Source organism: Amblyomma maculatum, chromosome 4 (assembly GCF_055883805.1).
Source record: "Amblyomma maculatum isolate TAMU_Amacu chromosome 4, ASM5588380v1, whole genome shotgun sequence".
In the NCBI taxonomy this organism is placed as follows: Eukaryota; Metazoa; Arthropoda; class Arachnida; order Ixodida; family Ixodidae; genus Amblyomma; species Amblyomma maculatum.
Window position 1 is genome coordinate 41,737,580 of NC_139347.1, and position 20,222 is coordinate 41,757,801.

The following is a 20,222-nucleotide window of genomic DNA, read 5'->3' on the forward strand; positions in this document are numbered from 1 at the left end:
CAATGGAGACAGACGCAGAGTGGCTTGAAGCAGAAAACAAAGCTCGCCCGCGATCCGAGAACGACCGGTGGAGTACGGTTCGAAATCAGGTTTTGTGCCTATTTGTCTTGTAGACTCGAAAGGAGTAAATAAAACGATAAGTGATGTTAACCAAGGCGGGTATACCCACAGCTTACGTAAATTTAATCTGTTGTTTCTTGTGTTTGTTTCTTATTTTCCTTCGGTGACCCGCTGGAAACCAGTTGCGGAGTTCTCGTTCTTCTTGCGCAGATTCCGCGCTGTGTCGAGCCCGCGGGTGGGTCACACACACGCACATTCGGGCAGCCTTGAGCCATGACCGAGGTCGTCTTGGAAAAAGCGCTGATTCAGCTGCGCACCTGTCGACCCACACATACACTCGGGGTCAATGCATCTTTTTTCGATGGTTTCTCGCGCGATCATTTATTGTTAGACGGCTCGGCTCGTGCTGTGCCTGAACCGCCGGCACACCTGTAGCCTTCGCCGACTCCCCGCAGTCGTCTAGCTGAAAAACCAAGGGAGCGTTGCAAATGACGAGACTGTAGCGCGGTTTATTGCATACAAAAATGCAAGCGGGGCGGACACGTGTGTACGTAAGAGCCCTTGTGACACGCATTACGAAGACAAGGGTAAAATCTTGTTCTCAGAAGCCGAGATGGCTGCGAAAACGGCGTCATGACGAGACAAATGAAAATCAGTCGAAATACGCTTATGTTCAGTCAGCAACAAAAGTTTACGGGATGAGCGTGAGGGAAATACGATTGAGTCGGAGCAACCACGCAGTCAGAAGTAAGTCGAAGTGGCATCAAATAGTACCAAACGTTTTCACTTCTCCGTTCTTGGAAGTAGCAAGAGTGTTAATACGTCTTCGAGGCACTCTTCCTCATGAGTCATTTTAGATAGCCGACCTGCGCAACAGCGATCATGCTTGTTTTTACCTAAGTCGCTCACGAGAAGAAGAGAGGCGGGGACAAGCTGTTTGGCTGCTGCATTCGCGATGAGCCTGGTTCTCTAATTGGAAAAACGTCATTTTTGAAGATGCACCTTCCGGATATAACAGGCGACATATCAGAATGTGATAAGTACAAATCTGCTATTGTTCACCTACCTTCAAAAATTCTTTGTCTATCGCTAGCGTACTACATCGATAAGAGTAAACTCGTGTTTATTGATGTGCATTGGCCACAATCAAAAGCATTAAAAACAAAATCAAAAAGAAAATAGATTCCCTAGGTACACTCTGAGACCTTTCGCGGCCAAAAAAAAGTACTACAGAAAATTTTCTATTGTCACAAAACAACTGTGTGGTATTTCACCACGAACCTGTAATGGCAACATACATTTTTCCAGTAACATAAGATATGTGTGCAGTTATTATATAGAATAGAACTAAAAAACTGCAGCACAAGCAAGTAGTTCAGAAAAATGACAGAATTACAGGAAAGTATGTCTTCACGATAGGAATATAGAACGTTAACTTTGTCATGGTTTTGGCATGGATACCTAGTTTTTCGACTGGGTTATATCATTAGAAAAGAAATTGTATTGTAGTAGCATCCACAGACGACGAACTGAAATCTGTACCGAAGATGGTATTATTCCGCGGCCTGTGATAACCTGTAAATTCGAACTGCTCCCTCCCCACCGAGTTTTCGTTTCACAATCAACATCATGACACTAAGCTAGCCTTCCTATCGTGGTGAGTAGCGTGCGCTTCTGTATTTCATTAATTGTCACTTCAACGATGTATAAGTATCTATCCTGGTCAGTTTTGCGAATAAGATGAATCTGAAAAGTACTTGTTTTTGGTGTCTAGGTTATTATTTTCAACTTTTGCAGCAAGAGTTGGTGGGGGGAGGGGAGGGGGGGGGGGGGGGCGGGGGTTTCAAGCCTTCACTTTTTGTTGCAATTTCTTACGCCTGCTATAGACACGAACAGCGCGGAGATATGAAGTTCATTTTGCGAAATTTGTTTCAGAAAAGATCAAGAAAAAATGCAATATGTACAGACGATTCCGGCTAAGCACAAAGGAGGAATAGTACCATATATAGTTTAGTTTTTTTCTTCTTTTTCACCTTGCCAGACAATCAAACGCCTGTATTCGGTTCCAAGGATGACATGAAGCCATTATTGTGTTTCATTTTACAAGCGGAGCCTCAACAACGTGGCTTTTACACTTGCCACTGACAACCAGCAGAGTCCTGGTGCTTAGCAGAACCATAATTACTATTCTTGGTGAGTCAGCGTAGGAGACACTCGACGCTCTTTGGGGCACGTTACTTTCTCATCGTACGCAACTTCCGGCAGTGAAATAGTCAGGTGTTAAACACGACGTAGCCGAGAAACAGCAGCTCGGTCCAACAAGCCGTGAAATCTCATGAGCGCGCGCAATATGTGCCTCGATTCGGGTCCCCGTTCAGCTCGACTGGAGACCAATTGGCGACAAGAAAACCCGCGACCTTGTTGGTATCCGCTATGGGAATTCAAGGACTCCTCTGAAGCATGCATTTCAGCTACGGCTAACCCTGAAGCCAATTTAGCCCACCCCAATTCAATGGAGCGCCATTAGAGGCGCGAAAACTGAACCGCCATATAGACCCGGCACTATAGCCTCGGCTAACGATCGCGCGTCGCGGCGTGCATGGCGCAACGTGATAGGGTTTGCGCAAGCAGTCGGGAGCAGCAACTCAGTTCAGTTCACTCGCTGATGTTATTCACCTTGGTGACGCACGATGCAGTGTTGACCGCTCTTATAGAACGGATCAAAAATAAGAGCCTAAAAAATAATACCGAAATAATTAGTTCTGAAACAGTTTTGACAACTAGTGTCAACTCTTCGCTCTTCCAGAGCATTTTCAGAAATACTGCTACCGTAAATGCCTCAATGTGGTGTAGATGGGGTGGCCTACCTCGCTTTCACTACATCTCTCGTTTTCAGGTGGAATTAGTACAATAGATGTTTCATTGCATGAAAATGTGCATGAAGAGGAAAAGAGAGAGGTTTGCTTACAAGACCCAACATGGTGCTCCAGCAGCGAGGTTTACAACCTCCGCCAAGATACACAGGCTTAACTGTTCTAAACTGCAATAAGTAAATGGATTTCGCGCGTTTCGTTGCCGTTGTCTAAATTAACACTCAGATCAAAGGTTTCAGCATTAATGCCTATAGTGAGTGACAACCATGCGGTCGGTCATTAGCCGGGCGGCACTCCCGTCAGAAAACTAGTAAATAAACTACTAATAAAAAAAAAAGAAGCCTAAAGCTCTGTGCAAGCGCCCAGCAGGAACCTAGACCTGGTATTTCCGATGGAGTTGTTAATGCGCTTGCAGCGCCTATAGTGTTCCCCATGCAATAAATGCTGCCTTTTGAAGGACTTACTTATATTTATAATCCAATGTATAAGCTGTTTGCAACACTAAGAAAGGTGGAGAATGACCTGGGTCATTCAGGATAGCGCGCACTAGATAATTGTGTTCTATGACCTCTTGACGACCACGGTGTAAGAGTGTGGATAGGAATACAATCATATTTTCGCATCAACGTGCTTCTCTCATCTCACCCTTACCTTTCATAATGCCGTAAACATCTTGTGAAACGGAGTAAAGAGCGCGTTGCACTTACTGTAGGAACAAACGTTTCTATACGACATGCAAGTGGCAATCAAAGCGCATTGTTTCTGACGGATGGCTCGAAACCGCACTTGTGGTGTTGAAATCTCGGCTTTTCCTACACGTTAGGTGGTGTGTGTAACTGAAAGCAGACTGTAGTTAAGAAACATGTCTGAAATACGCCGAGACTGCTAATAACCCATCCTGGAAACTTTCGTTCTGCAAGGTAATTATGCTAGTTCCTGGGTTCCTGGCAATAAAAAACTTCTTTGGCAGCCTCACTTCTACCTTTTCTCCCAGGAGAAGAGCCGTTCAAACTATTAGCTAACATATCTTATCGCTGATCTTTTTGTGATTCAGCGTCTCATGAAAATACAGAGTTGGGAAAAGGCTAATATAATAAAGCACAGCCTCATTGAACCCGTGACTAATCGTGACGTTTGCTTCACCATGCGATGAAGAGAAGCGCGTACAAAGCAAACCGTATACCCCTAAAAATTTTCTTGGCGCGCTTGTTGCTTTGTGGAAAAGAAAAAGAAAAGGGTGGACACTTAAGCTCCGCCCTTATAGGCTGCACGGTTAACGGCTGCGGTCAGTAGCTCTCATTGACGACTCCATTCGCGTACATGAACTTTGCTGTTCGCGTAATCAGTAACCCCTTCTTATCTGCCTCCGATATCTCACACACTGCTGTAGGAAGAAGGAAACGAAAATGCACGGGCCTGCTACTGGCTCTGTAGCTGAGCCACCTCCGCTGTCTCGTGCGGACAGAGGAGAGAAAGTAGAGAAGAGAGAAAAAGAAGATTGAGAAAAAGACGCACGCCGCAACAGCCGTCGTCCACTAACTAGCACACAGTCACACGCTACCTCGTTATGTGAAACACCACTCGACATAGATATAAAGCTCCGCTCTAACCAATTCATATGGGCGTGCTTATTGTAGCCTAGAGGCAGCTTGTCTGACTCTGCATAGAAGTGTCCCGGGTTCGAGTCCCATTTAGATCGCCTCTCCTTCTCAAAGGAGCTGCGCGAGTTGGCAGCTTCTGCCAAATCGGTCATGCAATGTGATCTCGTGACACCTCACAACGCGCCGACGAATGAGTCTATCGGCATGTCACCTGCCAGGTTCCGCTCGTCAGGGACATGTCACTCGTTGACATCCCCGACTAAGCATTCTGTGTGGAGTACGGAACCCTCAACACTCTGGCAGCACGCTAAAGTCGCCCATGATGCAAGCGTCCATCGTCTTCTTATTATCACCCAAGTAGTATAGCACGACATCAAGAAATTATAATAGGGGGACGCATTGGTGCTACGCTGTTCGAATTTCTTTTCACTGCAATAGCAGATCTTGTTTCACATTTCTTTTACTTTGTGTGACGGATATTTTGAGTAGGCAATGCACACACAACAATGCTCGGGAAGCAATGAAATGTGTGCACGTATTGCTGTGTCGACTAAGCGCCAGTTTTCGATCAGGAAACTGCACTCACCTATATACCACAGACCTAAGATATATGGTTAAGCCACGAGCCCCGGTAATGAACCTGGTTTGTCACCAAGTATAGAAACATACCTTGCTTAAAACGCCACCCAAATTATGTTTTTCACAAAATAATAAGCGGTACATCAAACTGTTCCGGTGTGTCGTGTGCCACGGCATAAATGACTATCCTTTCAGCAATGTCAGATCTTCCACGTATCCGCTGAAACAGATTCTCGTGAGGTTCTCAGCACTCCTTTAAACGTCATGTGTCTCACACCAACGAGCTGACGCGTCTACCGATTGTCACAAAACAAAGTGAACTAGCATTGAGAAAAAGGAAAAAAAAGTCCCAGTTCGCAAGCCACCGTTTCGGCAAGAGGACTTCCCTTGTTCGAGCAAGCCTTCGTGTCTACACATTGGCTAGCGAAAAAAGGCATTTCATCCACCCTTGTTCACCTTGTTCTGCGATGGTGAAGTATCCCATCTCTCTGCCCTATCTCTACTATCGATCCTTATTTACCGATTGTAATTTCTATCCAGAGAACAAGCAGAGCCTACTAATCGGTTTGGACTCCTCGGCGTACAAATTCGCAGAGAATTAATGTTTATTTAAGTGCCCAGTGCAGGCGTAACCTGACCGCTGCAGAAAGTTCGCGCTATCTTCTTAATATGAATGGCACGCGATGCCTCTTGGGAGCGCGTTAACATAATTCTCTCACGTAGCCGATCGCCAAGGTGAAACATGAGACTGGAAACTGCGTCACGTCTGGCAAGGCTTACAACGTGGAGAAAAAAGAGCAGTAAAAAAAAACAGGCAGTGTAAAACAAGGTCAACTGTAATGTTAACAGAAGTAACGCTTGCGGAGACCAAAATGAAAATAAGAACACCGTTCTGCTGAAAGAAAGGCAAGGAGATATAATGCTCTAGACAGCCTTCAGCGTTTTTGCTTCTATAATGGCTTTAGCATAGTTATATCTGCGGTACACTTTGAACTCTTAATAATCGACCAGCTGCAAATGGTTATTCCCGGGTTGAGCGGCGTGCATGATTAGTAAGTATATCAAACATATACACGAGGCGGATTTTCCTCGTTCGGCCGCACGTTCTGCAGCGACAGCCGATGTCTTAATAATCGCAGAAACACGATCAACAACTCTCCTCCAATGTGACATAGCAACAGCACACGCGGAAACGGTATATCGCAGTCGGATGAAAACAGAAGTCGCCACGGAAACTCAACTTGAGTGCGACTTTTCGTCTAAGGAAAAGGGGCACAGGCAAATAAAAGAAACAACTAAGTAGAACAAGGATAAGAAGAAAAGTTCGCTCACGTAACCGTCACCGGGCGAGCTGAAAGAGCCATAAAGTGCGCACGAGCACACAATAGTGCTTGCCTCAGTCCGGACTTCCTGTTCCCGACAGCGACGAACGGAATAACAACGATGAAAGATTGCACTGACCACCGGTGGCGGGGGGCCGTCCTTCTGGAAGGCGTCCCATGTGGTCACAGCGACGAGTGTCATAGCCGGCGGTCAACGCTGTACCACCGACACTGCGGCCGCCTTAACGACTCGGTTCCGCACGAAACAGCGCTGATGGCTTCATCGTCATCATCATCATCGATGGAGAAAGGGGAAGCCGAATGCAAAGCGGTCTTCGACGACAGGGTTCTCCGCTGAGTGTAAGGTCGTACACACACGCACACACAAAGGCGTCTTGCCTCCGAGACTGAAAAGGCAAAGTCGCACTCAAGCGCCGGGGGTTTCTTTACACACTCTGTTTTCGGCGACACCGCTTTCGTGGCGTCCAGCAGCACAACGCAGCTCGCAACTACAGTCGGCGCAGCATCGTTGAGGAAGAGCGGTCGACCACAAGAAAGGAGTCGAGACCGGCGCCGGCGACCGATGGGTAGCGAAAGCGAGCGGCTCGATACGCGGCAGATGCGACTGGTTTGTGCTCGCCTGGAATTCCTACGCGCGCGGGAGCGCCCACTGCAACTCATGGAAAGGGTTTCTGAAGGGAAAAAAATGCCAAACGAAAACTTAAGGAAGAGAGAAAACACGGGAAAAGCGCAAGGAGTGTTTTCTCCTGCGGTGGTACGCGTGCGAAGTTTTTCTCTGCCGAACAGCACAGCCCGCTATAGCCCATCCCTCCCCCCGCCCTCCGCGGCGGCGTAACTGAGGTCCAGCGTTACGCTGCTGGCGCTGATGTCACGTACGGGATTCCCTCCAAGTCGCCGCTGCGAGTCCCTCCCGTGATTCGCGGCCGCGCGAGGTGGCGAGAGCGGCCTTGTCCGAGTCAGGAAACAATTGTTTCGATGTTGTGACGACAGAACGAGACGGGGAGGTTAGCCGGCTCAGCCGGTGTGGTGGTAGCATCGTGGGATTTGCGGTTTTGTTTTAATTCACGCTGCTGTTGAGAACACAAAAGCGAACGAAGGATGTCATTGTAAACGCGATAAAGGGAAAGAGAGGATGTTAAGTGCATGCGTGTGCAATATGCAAAAATTTACTGACAAACCAAACTGGGGTTTCTAAAGCAGAAATGCAAATGCTATATATATCCGCAGTACGAGAAAACAAAGCCTATGTGGCTTTGATGGTGGGTGAAAGATAACGACTGCACAATGCATTTCAAACTCGAAACTAAAGCCTGGAAAAGGAAACTTCCAATGTTAATCTGCGTAGTCTGTCCTGCCTTTCTGAAAAAGCGACGTTGGTGCACTCGTAAAGGAGAAATGCTGCCTCCGGGTGCGATGTATAAAATGTCTCAGATGGGATGAAGGGCGTGCTGTTGTTGCTAATTATTATCACGAAAAATACGCCCGCTTCGACTTCCGACGAAGCAATTTGTGCTGGATGCAACGGCTGGACAGCTCAGCGCATTACACGCTGTGGAGGCAAATTATTGAGTGTTTTGCTCAATGCTGATGAAACGTAAGCCTGTTCCATTATATCTTAATCCGTGCTACCTGTTTGTTCGGCTGCTTGTTAGCTATAACTTCATTTCCTTCATTATTTACTTAAGTGATTTCTTCATATTTTTTCCCGTTCAGTCTATCTTCCCTCCTTCCTTTCTCTTCCCTTTTATTTCTTTATTCCTTCCTCCTGTCTCGTTCCTTTAGTGGTTTGAACTTATTGCTCTGTATTTTTTTCTTGGCGTTTGTACAGAATGACAATTCACTGCTGCACGGCAGTGGCTTCGAGTATACCATTTCTAAGATATGAATAAAATTTTGAGTACACAATATACTCCATAAATAATAGCTCTGCGCATGTGGGTCTAGTTCTTCCTGTTTCTCCTCCTTAATTCATTATGTTAATCGGAAAGAGGCATATTATATTACATATTACTCGAAATTAATACAAGTAACACATTTCTCATTTTTATATAACGTAAAGGACGGGCTTCTATAGCGGTATTAAGTGCAAGACATTGAAAGCATCAAGAAAGGCCGCAATTTGAGATATGATGGTGACATCATCAACAAAGGAGTGAGAGTAAGTAATATGCGTGTACTGCGGCATAAAGCGAATTGGAAAACGCAAGGCTGTACATATTGTGTACAAATTTAGTAAATACACATAACGTAAACTGAGTTCAATTTTCATCCAACCCTAACAATCCGCAGAAAATTAACTGTGCAGATTATTACGCTGGCGGCTAATATTCCTTTCACTGTTCCTCAATTAGCGATTAAATATTTTACAAAAGGATTATGTCCGAAGTGCAAGTATTACTCTGATGATTTTCTTTCCTGGTGTACAGATTGCCTCAAGCGCAAAACGGCCATAGCTCGTAAATTTGTTGTTGCTGACAGCTTGGGCAGAAAACCACCTACCACTATTACGAAGAGCATTGCTATACGCTTTCCACCGTGCTTTTGTTTCTTCTTTTTCTTTTTGTCCAGGCTACTTCTTGATATATTATTGTCAAGACGTCCGTTACCGCCGCTCAGAATCACTCAGAAACCGCCTCTGAGGTTCGAAAAAACGGTCACTGAATAGTATTTTTCGCGGCACTTCATTCACACAGCTTGGACCGTCTGCGCTAACTTGACTAGCGGCATGTGTTGTCAGACGCTCGATTAGCCAGACCAAAATAGCAGCCTCCAAGAATCGCCGCTATGCGAGGGATGTAATTAAGGACCAAGGCTGTCCACCCATTTGTCTTCATGAGGCACTGAACCCAAGCTTTGTCGACAGCCTCGAAAGCCACGAATTAAGGCTGGGCAGGTCTGGTCTCGTTTTGACTCCGCCTGGCAGCAGAGCAACTCTCCGATCTACGCATGCGTCTTACTGCCTTGTTTGATGCCTCCTTTGCTTCCGCTTGTGCTATACGCTCTAAAATACGGAAAAGGTGCTGCGTAGATGCTCGTTTCTATTTTATCAAAGCGGTTGACCAGGACGCACCAGCAGCATATTTGCGAACGGATTGTGAACAAGAGACGAAAGCTCCAAAACTTAGTACGAAAGTCCTCACACGGCGCCTCGTCAAGTGGCGCCAGTTCCGTGAAAGTCACCAATCCGTATATTTTTGACACGACGTAGGCGTGGGCATGCACTGCTTTCTTTCACAGTCTACCTTGGACAGCAATCAAGCATGACTCAGCACATGAAAACGGCTGGTACACTGTATGTAGCGTACCGTTTATATTACGTGCACGCTGGAACTCCATCATCGTTCTGTGCCTGACATCATTCTTTCGGAGAACCTGTTCCGTCTCATATTTCTTTGTGCACTTAGGCAATTTAACAAATAAAAAATTGAATTTCTTAACGGCGATTCCCGCGTACCTTGTAGACGATATCATGCTGCGGGATGGTAAGGGCCGGATCTTTTGACGAAAACACAAGCTCCATGCGCACTGGCAGACATAGGCAGTCCAGGCGAAGTGGGCTGTGGGCGCCAGCTTGGAGTACGAGGACTGCTTCCAACCGTGACCGCGACGGACAGTGTGTTTGTGCGCCCCCACTTTGCTCACAAACGGCAAGAAAGACGACGGGGCCCTCTGCTGTCAGCCGGCACGCACAAAAAACGCCCAATGCCTCGGCAGAAGGCGAGGGAATAAAGCACCCACCGAAGCTTTTCTGTTGCTTCGTATCCGCCTTCCTTGCCCTGCGCGACCGTGGTACCACGCGCGAAGAAATAAAGAAAGGCCCCGGGAACGCACTTACTGCAAGCCACGGGATGTCGCAACGCTAACCCTTTTCTGCCGTCATTTCGGCAGGGTCGCCGAAGCCACCAAACGATTGCCATGCCGCGGCACGCGTAGAGACGGAGGGCGTTCGCCAATGAACCGCCCGGCCTCGCTTCCAGCGACCATTGGAAGTGCCCTCAGCGCGAAGGCTAGGAGCCAGACTCTCGGAGGGCGACAGCTGACCGCAGGGGTCGTGCAGCGCTCACGCGTTGCCGGCAGCATTCTCGAAAGGATGCCCTCCCTCTTCTTCGACGCTAATCGTTCGAAAACATTTCCATGAGGCATCCGGCCCTCGCGATAATAAGCAGGCATGGCGACGTGTATGGCTTCTGCGGCCGCGTCATTCAATACGAATATCGCACCCTCAGTGAAGTGATGAGTAAGAGAAAAATAAAATTATTTCTCTTCGTAAGTCATGGAATGCTTATATACATCTTAACTCGGTAATGTATGACGTACTCCCCAAGTTTGAAATAAATTAGCTTTTCGCTGGCCTCGAAAATGATATGAGCGCTTGCGACGAATCATCCCGACCCTCTGAAGTCGCATCTGGAGAGGAGGTACAAACTAGAAGGGAAGAGTTGATGACCGAGGGCGGCAGCAAAGTTAGAACACCAAAGCCGTTCCGCGTTTCCTTCTGTTCTTCCTTCCATATCTCATCTAAAGCTCAATCTCCTCTGACAAGCTTTAGTGCCCAAATTTTAAGTAGAAAGCCTTTAATCGCTCATGGTGTCGTGGACAAAATGTGTCCCGCTTTTGCGAGGGCTCTGATTGACCGAGGCGGGATGACGTCATGATGTGATTGGTCTCGACCAATCACAGAGCACCACCACAGTATGCGCGAATGCGGGCCTTATATGGCCATATGTGAATTAATTATAAATTACTAAATAATGACTAATTAATTAATTTAAATATTTTTAATTTGTGACTAATTAAGTAAGTCATTATTTAATAAATAATTATGAATTATTACTGATGTATTTTACCTACTTAATGACTAATTATTCAAATAATGACTAATTATATATTGCTAATTTGTGCCAGTTGCGTAGCAGAATGCGGCACTCAGGCTTTCGCCTTTCACTACTTTACTCGCTAAAGTCTCCTGAAATTTTTATTCTTTTTTGTTACATAGATAGCGGCTTCTGAAAAGCTATATCGATAAATGAATTAGTTTTAAAGTCTCCTGAAATTTTTATTCATTTTTGTTACATAGATAGCGGCTTCTGAAAAGCTATATCGATAAATGAATTAGTTTTACTCGCTAAAGTCTCCTGAAATTTTTATTCCTTTTTGTTACATAGATAGCGGCTTCTGAAAAGCTATATCGATAAATGAATTAGTTTTAAAGTCTCCTGAAATTTTTATTCCTTTTTGTTACATAGATAGCGGCTTCTGAAAAGCTATATCGATAAATGAATTAGTTTGTATAAAACCCTGAAATGGATGTTGAAGAACGTATGCCGCTTTGTTGCAATATATAGTGCCATTCATTCCAACATTCCAGACCAGGAAGAATTTTTATTAAACTACAAAGTTTCTGAGAAAGCTGTATAGCTTTCCTTAGCAGCCGCATGGCTGCGATTGAGTGGATGTAAATGACTAATTACTCGCTTATTACAAACCTATTCCTGCTTCGGAGATTCCCCTAAATATTCGGCCAACACCATTCCCTGCACTTTCAGTTATTGATTAATTCGCTCTCGCTCTACCATCTGATCTGCTGACCACCTTGGTTAGCTCCGTTGGTAGAGCGACTGCCCCCAAAGGCGATGTTCCTGGGTTCGTACCCCGGATTAAGGCAAAATTTTCTTGAAATACGAACTTTTTGAGAAAGCTGTGTAGCTTTCCTCTGTAGCCGCACGGCTGCGCTTGGGTGGACGTCAATGAAAAATTACTACCTTGTTAATGTCTGAAAGCATTCTATTAATCTTCAGGCAGCCTCAGTGGTAATCCTGAGAAATAAACAAGTGAGCGCAGGAACTTAAATTGCGACAAATACTGTTGTAGCATGAGATCACATTACTCCCCATACCCAAACTTTGTCATGTTCTCGGCTAATAATTACTAGTGAGTTTTCTAATTTCTGCTAGAGCAGCCAGATATCGGGGGAAACGATTGCAGATCCTGACTAAACGGTACTACGCGTATTTTTCTTTCAAGGAAACCATGTTTCTATTGATGTTGACTTACACTGGTTTAAAATGAACGAAATTACTTCAAAAATAACTGTCAGAGGTAAGAGGGCGCCCCAGTGTTAGTTATTCATTTTTCAGTTTCTGACCCTGCACCTAGCCTCAGTATGTGTGGCCTAAAACTGTTAATCAATTGAGTGGAAACCGAATAATCAAAACACAATTTATGCTTCCCATAGCAAGCCTTGCCACATTTTGGTCATTCATTTGACAACCACGGGAAGGGATACTATAAATCCGACAAGAAAGCCTGTCTGACAAAAAATGTACATACCGCGTGCGGAAACACAAGCTCTCGCCAAAACTGTTTACGAAACGTAGGCAAGATTCCTTGAAGTTTATGTATTGCTACGGGTACTTTCTCACAACGATACGGAAATATTAACAAGGCATCGTATACGATGGTAAACAATAGCGCACGGTGCATGTGTAGCCAGGAAAGATTACCAATGCATAGCATAAATCAGGGCCACTCGATTAACGATCTCGGCATTCGCTAGTATGTGGAGGGATAGCATGCACTGGAAAAAAGATTTAAGATTTCTGGAACAACATTACGCACGGTATCCGAGTCAATAGTATACGGACGCTCTCCAATTTCATCGTGCTGTAATAGTGCTTTGGTGACAGCTATACAGGAAGTGAAGAAATCACAGGTTATGCTTCCACCCAGCACCAGCCTCTGCTCCAAAACAATGTGCAATCGACGAAGGAGTCGACACTTGAGTCCTCAACTAACACATTTCTAATTCATTGTATTCTTTACACTCTCCTGTTAACCGCCAGGAAGGAAGTGGCATGTTTATCACGTGTTCCAACCGACACGGGGCCAATATTTCTTATCTCACACGCCTGAGAAACGATGTGATTTTTTCCCCCCTTCGCATCGAGAGATTTCATTGAAAGGCTCTTGTCATTAGATAATGCGATGGTGATACGGCTATCAGCTCGCCCGGCAAACGCATGATTGTGAATACTCGTTCAAACGTGATTTTGCGCCGGCAAACATTAACGACGGAACAAAACATGACATCTAGTTGCCACCATCACATCGAACACTAAAGCACTGCGCCACTCATTGGAAAAGCCAGATATGATACAACGCCGCTCCTCGTCTTCGGTGCTCGTCTTCATTCGGTGCGCTTCAAGTCAGTTCTACCCCACCCGGAAGCAAAGACAAGCAAAACTGCAAAGCGAGCGAGCCACTTGTCTGCCCCTTCTCGGTTGTTCTCGAGTCGAGAGAGATCGCAGCGGTCTTCGACTAAGTAATATCGAAATAGCCATCGATAGCCTGTTGATAACTACGTCTGTCCTTAAACTAAAGACCATTGCTATGTTTTGGTAGCCTGTTCTTGCAACGTAAAAAATACCAGGAGAAAAACGCTCTTTCTCGCAAGTACCAGCTGCAGCAGGCATGATGAGCTCTATAGATTGATGAGACAATCACATCGGTTGGGAAGACTATCTGAACGGTTGATCTCTTCCATACTCGTCAATCGGCGCCCCGATTCTTACGCGGCAGCCACTCCGTTATCGTGGGACAATGTAAAAGCGCTCTCAGGAAACCACAGAACAAGAAGCCGTCCCCGAAAGCCGGTAGCGTGATTGATAGCAGCCATATTCCGCCGGCCAGTCAACAAAAGAGCGCAACCTCTCCACACCACCCGCACCCTCATCGTTATCGGCCGATAATGCTCGCGTGCGAGCGTCCCCTTCTCTGCGAGCCAAGCCTACTGGGAGGAAAACCTTTATTTTTTTAGGTCAGTGAAGCGTAAACACCAATAGCGAAGTACGCATTCCTCACCTCAGCTGTTACTTCCCTGCTAGGAAAATGTTCATTTCAAGAAGACCGTTAAATGTACTTTCAAACTTTGCGCTAGTGTAGATTTTATTTTAGTCAGTGTTCACTGTCAACTCTTATATGGCATCTCTGAATTGGACTAATAGCCTTCTGATAGCGAGCAGTAGAAACTGCTTCGATATATAAGATAAGGTTGCCGCTACGCGGCGGCCGCTTAACGAGTCTATCGCCATAAAAATCTATTTATTACGTACTTCCAAAACACATGTTTCAACGTACGCAGTAACCATGAACCGATTTATATCAATTTCCTGCTATTCTGTGACCCTGAAAAACATTGAAATCACTGCGGACATGTGCTCACGGTGCCGGTAAAATAAAACCAAGCTGATTTATGTGCATTTCAGCAGGCTGTACTATTTAATAGCTTATAAGCGCTCGTACCAAAGCAGCCAGTGCACATAACCGCACATCGCAGTACGCAGCAAGCATCAATTTTCCCCTGCACGCCAAATGTTATGCTTCTTTATTTTTCCCTTTTTTTTTTTTTTTTTTTTTTTTTGCATACTGGAGATATCCCTTCGCACGATCGAAAGTTGGCCGCGCTGCGACATGCATAAATTCAACCACGTTTCGGAACTGAAACAATCAGGCTTTAAGCTGCGCCGTTCTTTTTCCCAAGAGAGTACAGGGTGAAATAACACCAATCGAGCAAACAGAACCGAGGCGATTCGGCGTAGCATTAAGAAACACGTTTCAAAGAATGTGCAAATGCATAGTCGACAGCTGCAGCGCAAGTTGCAATGAGTTCATGCCACACGCTATCACGCGAAAGAATTCGGCGGATGACAGGAGAGGTCGATTAGTCGGGTTTATTATGCACCAACCTGGCTTGAACACTCATCAAGCATGCGCGTATTACCAGCGCACGCAATTGATCTTAGCGCGTTCAGTTGATTTCGTTTCTTGTTGCTGTAATGTTTGCCTCCTTTCTTTTCTTTAGGCAAAAATGCGGTGCGAATACAAATGGATCACTTAGCGATAGTCGATGCTATGAAGCAGATCAGGAAGAGCGGAAACACACAAGAGCGCTCACCCGCTATAGTCTTCCCCGTGGCGCAAATGCATGCCGACAATCGTTATGCCTCAAAGCCCTCAAACCAATATGCGCATAGGCAACGCAAACATTCTCAGATGCGTTCTATTGTTTTTCGCCCTATTTCGTATTTGCCGTACATAGCAGCAAAACAACCGCTTTCGTGGATTAGCGGCGAAATGCTTTTGGCTTACCTCGTATATGTCAAAACGCCTTACGTATTTTCTCCGTTCTTATCAGACTTATCACTCCCGCTAGGCAAAATAGCTTTAGCCATTGGCGTTACAGTTCGCACGTTAATAGAATGAGGGCCCGGTATTTTGATTCCGTGCGGCTTCCTAACAACCGATGTTACTGCTACCAATCGTTGAACAGAGTGATCTGAGAATTTTGCTTTAACCACTAAGGTTTTCGTCAGTGAAGTTTAGTATGGGCATATATATACGCGCAGAACTAGAGGGTGATCTACACGACCATCTCGCCAAACTACGTCCCCTCACTATGAGAGTGATGATAATGGAATCCCAGGCAATGAGGTAGGGCTTCACAGCGAACACAAAGCGCGGAAGACAAGGACAGGAGAGGACGACACATACAAGCGCTACTTCCTTCTGAATTTTATTCCAAAGCACGATTAAAATATGCAGACACACAAAAAGAGGGGGGGAGGGGGGACATAAACGTAGGTTGAAGAAACGCTCACCCATGTCCTTTGTTGTCCTTGTCTCTCACGCTTTGTGTTTGCTAAGTAAACAACTAGTCTAGACCCGCACTTTAGTAGTGCCACCACTTCGCCCGCGAACTTCAGCACCGGGCTTCTGGGATTCCCTGCTTGGTCTTATCCGCCCTAGTGGGACATTACTCTTCACTTAAAAAAAAACTAAAGGAATTAAATCTTAACTATGACAACAGTGGAGAAAATTTCGCGCGCTTCTTGTTTCAGACAAATCGTTCACTACCACGCAACAACGTATTCTTCGGCGCATGCACCTAAATGCACTTCCTACTCATGCCTGATCTTTGCTCTGCCGTATGAGACATATTTCCGCATGTCCGAAAATTGTCCTGAACCCTAAACTAATTTAGAGCACATTTTGTCCATCCCCGTTGCAATTCAGTCCAATAATTTTTCATACTCTTCGCACCCAATGCGGCGGGCTTGCCTATAATCTCGGAGCAGCTGACGGACCAGTTGGCCTTGGTGACCCTGGCCCAGGACATTCTCGGCGCTTAATACTGCGCTTAAATAAGGTTTCCTTTCCCTCAAATACGAGCTTTTATGACCTTCTGACAACAATATCTACGGAGTGGTTCCTTTCCTGACAAAGTGCTAATCTCTGAAGATGTTTCCTTTCACGAGTGCCAAAACGGATTTGTGAAGATAAACTTCATTCCTAAAAGTCTTTGGCTCAAAATAATACCTATAGTGTTGATTCAAAGAAAACCTCTATTTTTTACGATTTTTTACCAGTGCACGAGGCTTAGTTTCTAAAATGAAAATAAAACGGTTCAGCAGTCTAGCACGTAAAATGTCATTCTTACGTTAAGGAGCCGGAAAACGGTATTTCCTGGGGCTTAGAAGAATACATGCCAAGTTCCCATTGTCTATTATCCAATAGCACTCACTGCATCGAACTGAAACGTATGGGACACACTGAGCAACAGGAACGCAAAATAGAAAGACGAAAGAGACTTGATTTAGCCGATATATAGAGGGCAGCAAAGTGCTGCGAGCTCCATAGGCAGTTAACCTACGCATCGAAAAACACTTAGCTAACTAAACTATAGACCTAGCAAACTTGCATATCCATGGGACCGAAACTTTAAAGAAAATGCATGCGCTCTGCAACTTTGAACAAAACGCATAACTCATGCACCACTGCAGGAGTGCATGCGTTTTGTTCACTGTTGCGGCCCTACACTCTTCATCTGGTTTCACATACGCTCCGGTTACAGGTGGAACTTTTAAAAACGTTCCACTTATAACTGAAACCTATGTTAAATTAATTAATTTAACAATTAAGAGTGTATGCATAGGAGAGGAACAGTACAAAGAATATCACTATATGAACATTTGTGCACTCTTTTAGTCCGCTACTTGTAACCACCCAGGTGACAGCAGAGACAACGTAGCGTGCGCCACACTGACACGCTTGTATATATAGGAGCGAATAAAATATGTTTAATAGCGCTCGATAAACTGGCTTTATAATGAGATGATGCGTTTTTCGCGTGAGTCACCAGCTGCATTTTACGCTCCGCACAAGTCAGCGTCAGAGACTGTTAACAAATGCTGCAGTTCTGACGTGCGCATGGTGAATTTTCTCAAGAATCCAGTTCATTGGACCGAAAAAAGGCGCTTCCGGACTTTTTCTGCTCGAAATATATTCTTAAAATCCAGTACGCTTGAAGTATTTGTGAAATTGTATTCACAATTTTCTTCCCTTCCAATCTATACAATTTTGGTATCAGGTGCAACGTAAAAGTTCGATATAGCTAATATTGCAGCAAGTAACCTTATAAGCCTTGTTTATTATTTGTGATAAAAAGAGCAGAAATGTAAGTAATTGCATTGCTGCTGTCGGACCTCGGTAACGTACCAATGTAATTTCATAAACGATGAGTTATCGCTTATTTACCCACGAAAGTTCAGAGTGTACGCTGTCAAAAATGCAGGAGGCCTGCAGAAAGATAGATACGTGCGATGTATCACTTAACGGCAATATAGCTGGTCATAATCCTGCACAGGTAAGTGGTGAAGCTTTGAACGCTGGTCTTGATTTTTCAAATGCGCCGTCATCTTTCCCCGTTCTTTAGCGGCATTAGAAATTTATAAATAACTACAAATCTGTTCAATTCAGTTATATATTAATAAGTTTTTGAACTAATTTGCACAGGTAAGTGGTGAAGCTTTGAACGCTGGTCTTGATTTTTCAAATGCGCCGTCATCTTTCCCCGTTCTTTAGCGGCATTAGAAATTTATAAATAACTACAAATCTGTTCAATTCAGTTATATATTAATAAGTTTTTGAACTAATTTATCGCTTTTTTTCCCATGAAACGACCATCAGTGATGTAATTATGGAATATCCCAAAGTTCACTCGACGTTTTTTCATTCCAGGGTATTACAGAGCTACAATTGTAAACTGACTGTAATCCAGATATTACGGCTTTATCAACTAAGCAAGACAGATGCAAATGTCTTCTTCATTGCGGCTGTATATTTAGTGAACAATGCCCTCTCCATTCAGTCCTCTTAGAACTGAATTATTCTTAGTGGAACTTCTGGCGTAACCTGCTGAACACTAATTAAATGAATGCTTTAAACAAATTTCGCGTTAGTTGGTGACTTTGCAACTTTAAAACGAGCTTGTCGCGCAACGCATAGCATGGTAATTTGAGTTTAACAAATTTGACTTCCTGGATAACAGTATTCCCGAGGAAATCCTACACGAACGTTCATGCAGCATTTTTCTGTGCCTTTTTTTTTTTTCTTTGATAATTCACACAGCTTGCGTCGCGTAAGACTAAAGCTGAACGAGCAGACACGTGACACCGGAGGGCTAGCATTCTTTTTGAGGCTGGACTATCTGTCGACGCTGAGCCACAGACGACCGATAAGGCCACATGCAGCCCTTGATTGTGGGCTTCGTTTCATTTCGTTCTATCCAGAAGGAAAGACCGTTTAGAAAGACATTCTTACGAATGTCATCATTCTTGGTGGAATGTTTTTACGCGATTTGATAAGCCGTGTTAGACAGTGACGACGTGCATCGTGCTATTAGCCACTACGGTGATATCAGCATTATGGGACTCCAAAACAAATGTTTAGATCACTGAAGCTATCTATAAAGCCAGAGATTATGTAGTAAAGGTTTTAGATGTTTCGCGCTTCTTTTGACCAGAGGGAAACGAAAGCTTGCCATCAGACGGAAATACACACCTTTTCTAGAACACCTGGCTTTAGTCTCTAAGCTAACTATTATCGGTTCAACTGCAACTTAGCGATGATCTGAGTCGACGTCTTAGCTACACCCTAGCACAAGGATTTCGAAAACCGGATTCACAAGGATTGAGCGCAGACGCGTGCAGCGATTATCGCCACTGACGCAGTTAGCTGCATTAACTTCGCCGAGCCGCGCAGCGAGGTTGTGACAAGCATAATAAATCAAGGACGGTGTAATGACGTTAGCAAGCCACGAAGGCACATGAAAGAGTAAACAGATAGATTACATGTCCTACATCTTAAACCAAACAATCACCGCTTTTGGCAGCATTTCCACCCTGTCATTACAAAATGAGTAATGGTCAATCTGACAAAATGACGGCTGGGTGCGGCGAGAGCGACAAGGCCTGCGACTACACATATACCGCGGAGCAGCTCCCCATTTCGCTGTTTGGTTTGATCACATCTGTATGAAACAGGTTTTAATTGGTCGCAATTATCGCGAGGCCAAGTTTTGCCCTTTGTGCTCCTAAATTGACTAATTACATCAAAGCACTAATATTGACATATACACGAACCAGATGCTGCCAGCTATTCGAGTATGGAGTGAAAATTGGAGACGGAGGTAGTTCAGACTCATATAGAGCAAGCCAACTTGAGGCCAATACTAAATCAAAGTGCTGGTCATTTCAGAACAAATCAGATCATTCGTCACTTGCTTTCCAACCTGCTATCGTTCTCACGAACGACATTAGAGAAGTAAACACTGTCTCTAAAGAAAGGAGTGATTGCTAATTCTTGACCAAAACAGTGATACTTCCTATTGTATGTATGCTACTATACAGGCACGTATTCCCGCGTTTCCA

General features: G+C 44.8%; 1 protein-coding gene and 1 long non-coding RNA gene across 5 annotated transcripts in view; one reads left to right on the forward strand and one right to left on the reverse strand.

Annotated features, from left to right (window-relative positions):
- Window positions 1-20,222, forward strand: part of LOC146190826 (uncharacterized) — a 70,437-nt gene that overhangs the window by 49,710 nt on the left and 505 nt on the right. The window lies entirely within an intron of this gene.
- LOC146190827 (sodium-dependent dopamine transporter-like) overlaps window positions 1-20,222 on the reverse strand; it is an 85,035-nt gene that overhangs the window by 35,983 nt on the left and 28,830 nt on the right. The gene's annotated exons all lie outside the window — the stretch shown is intronic.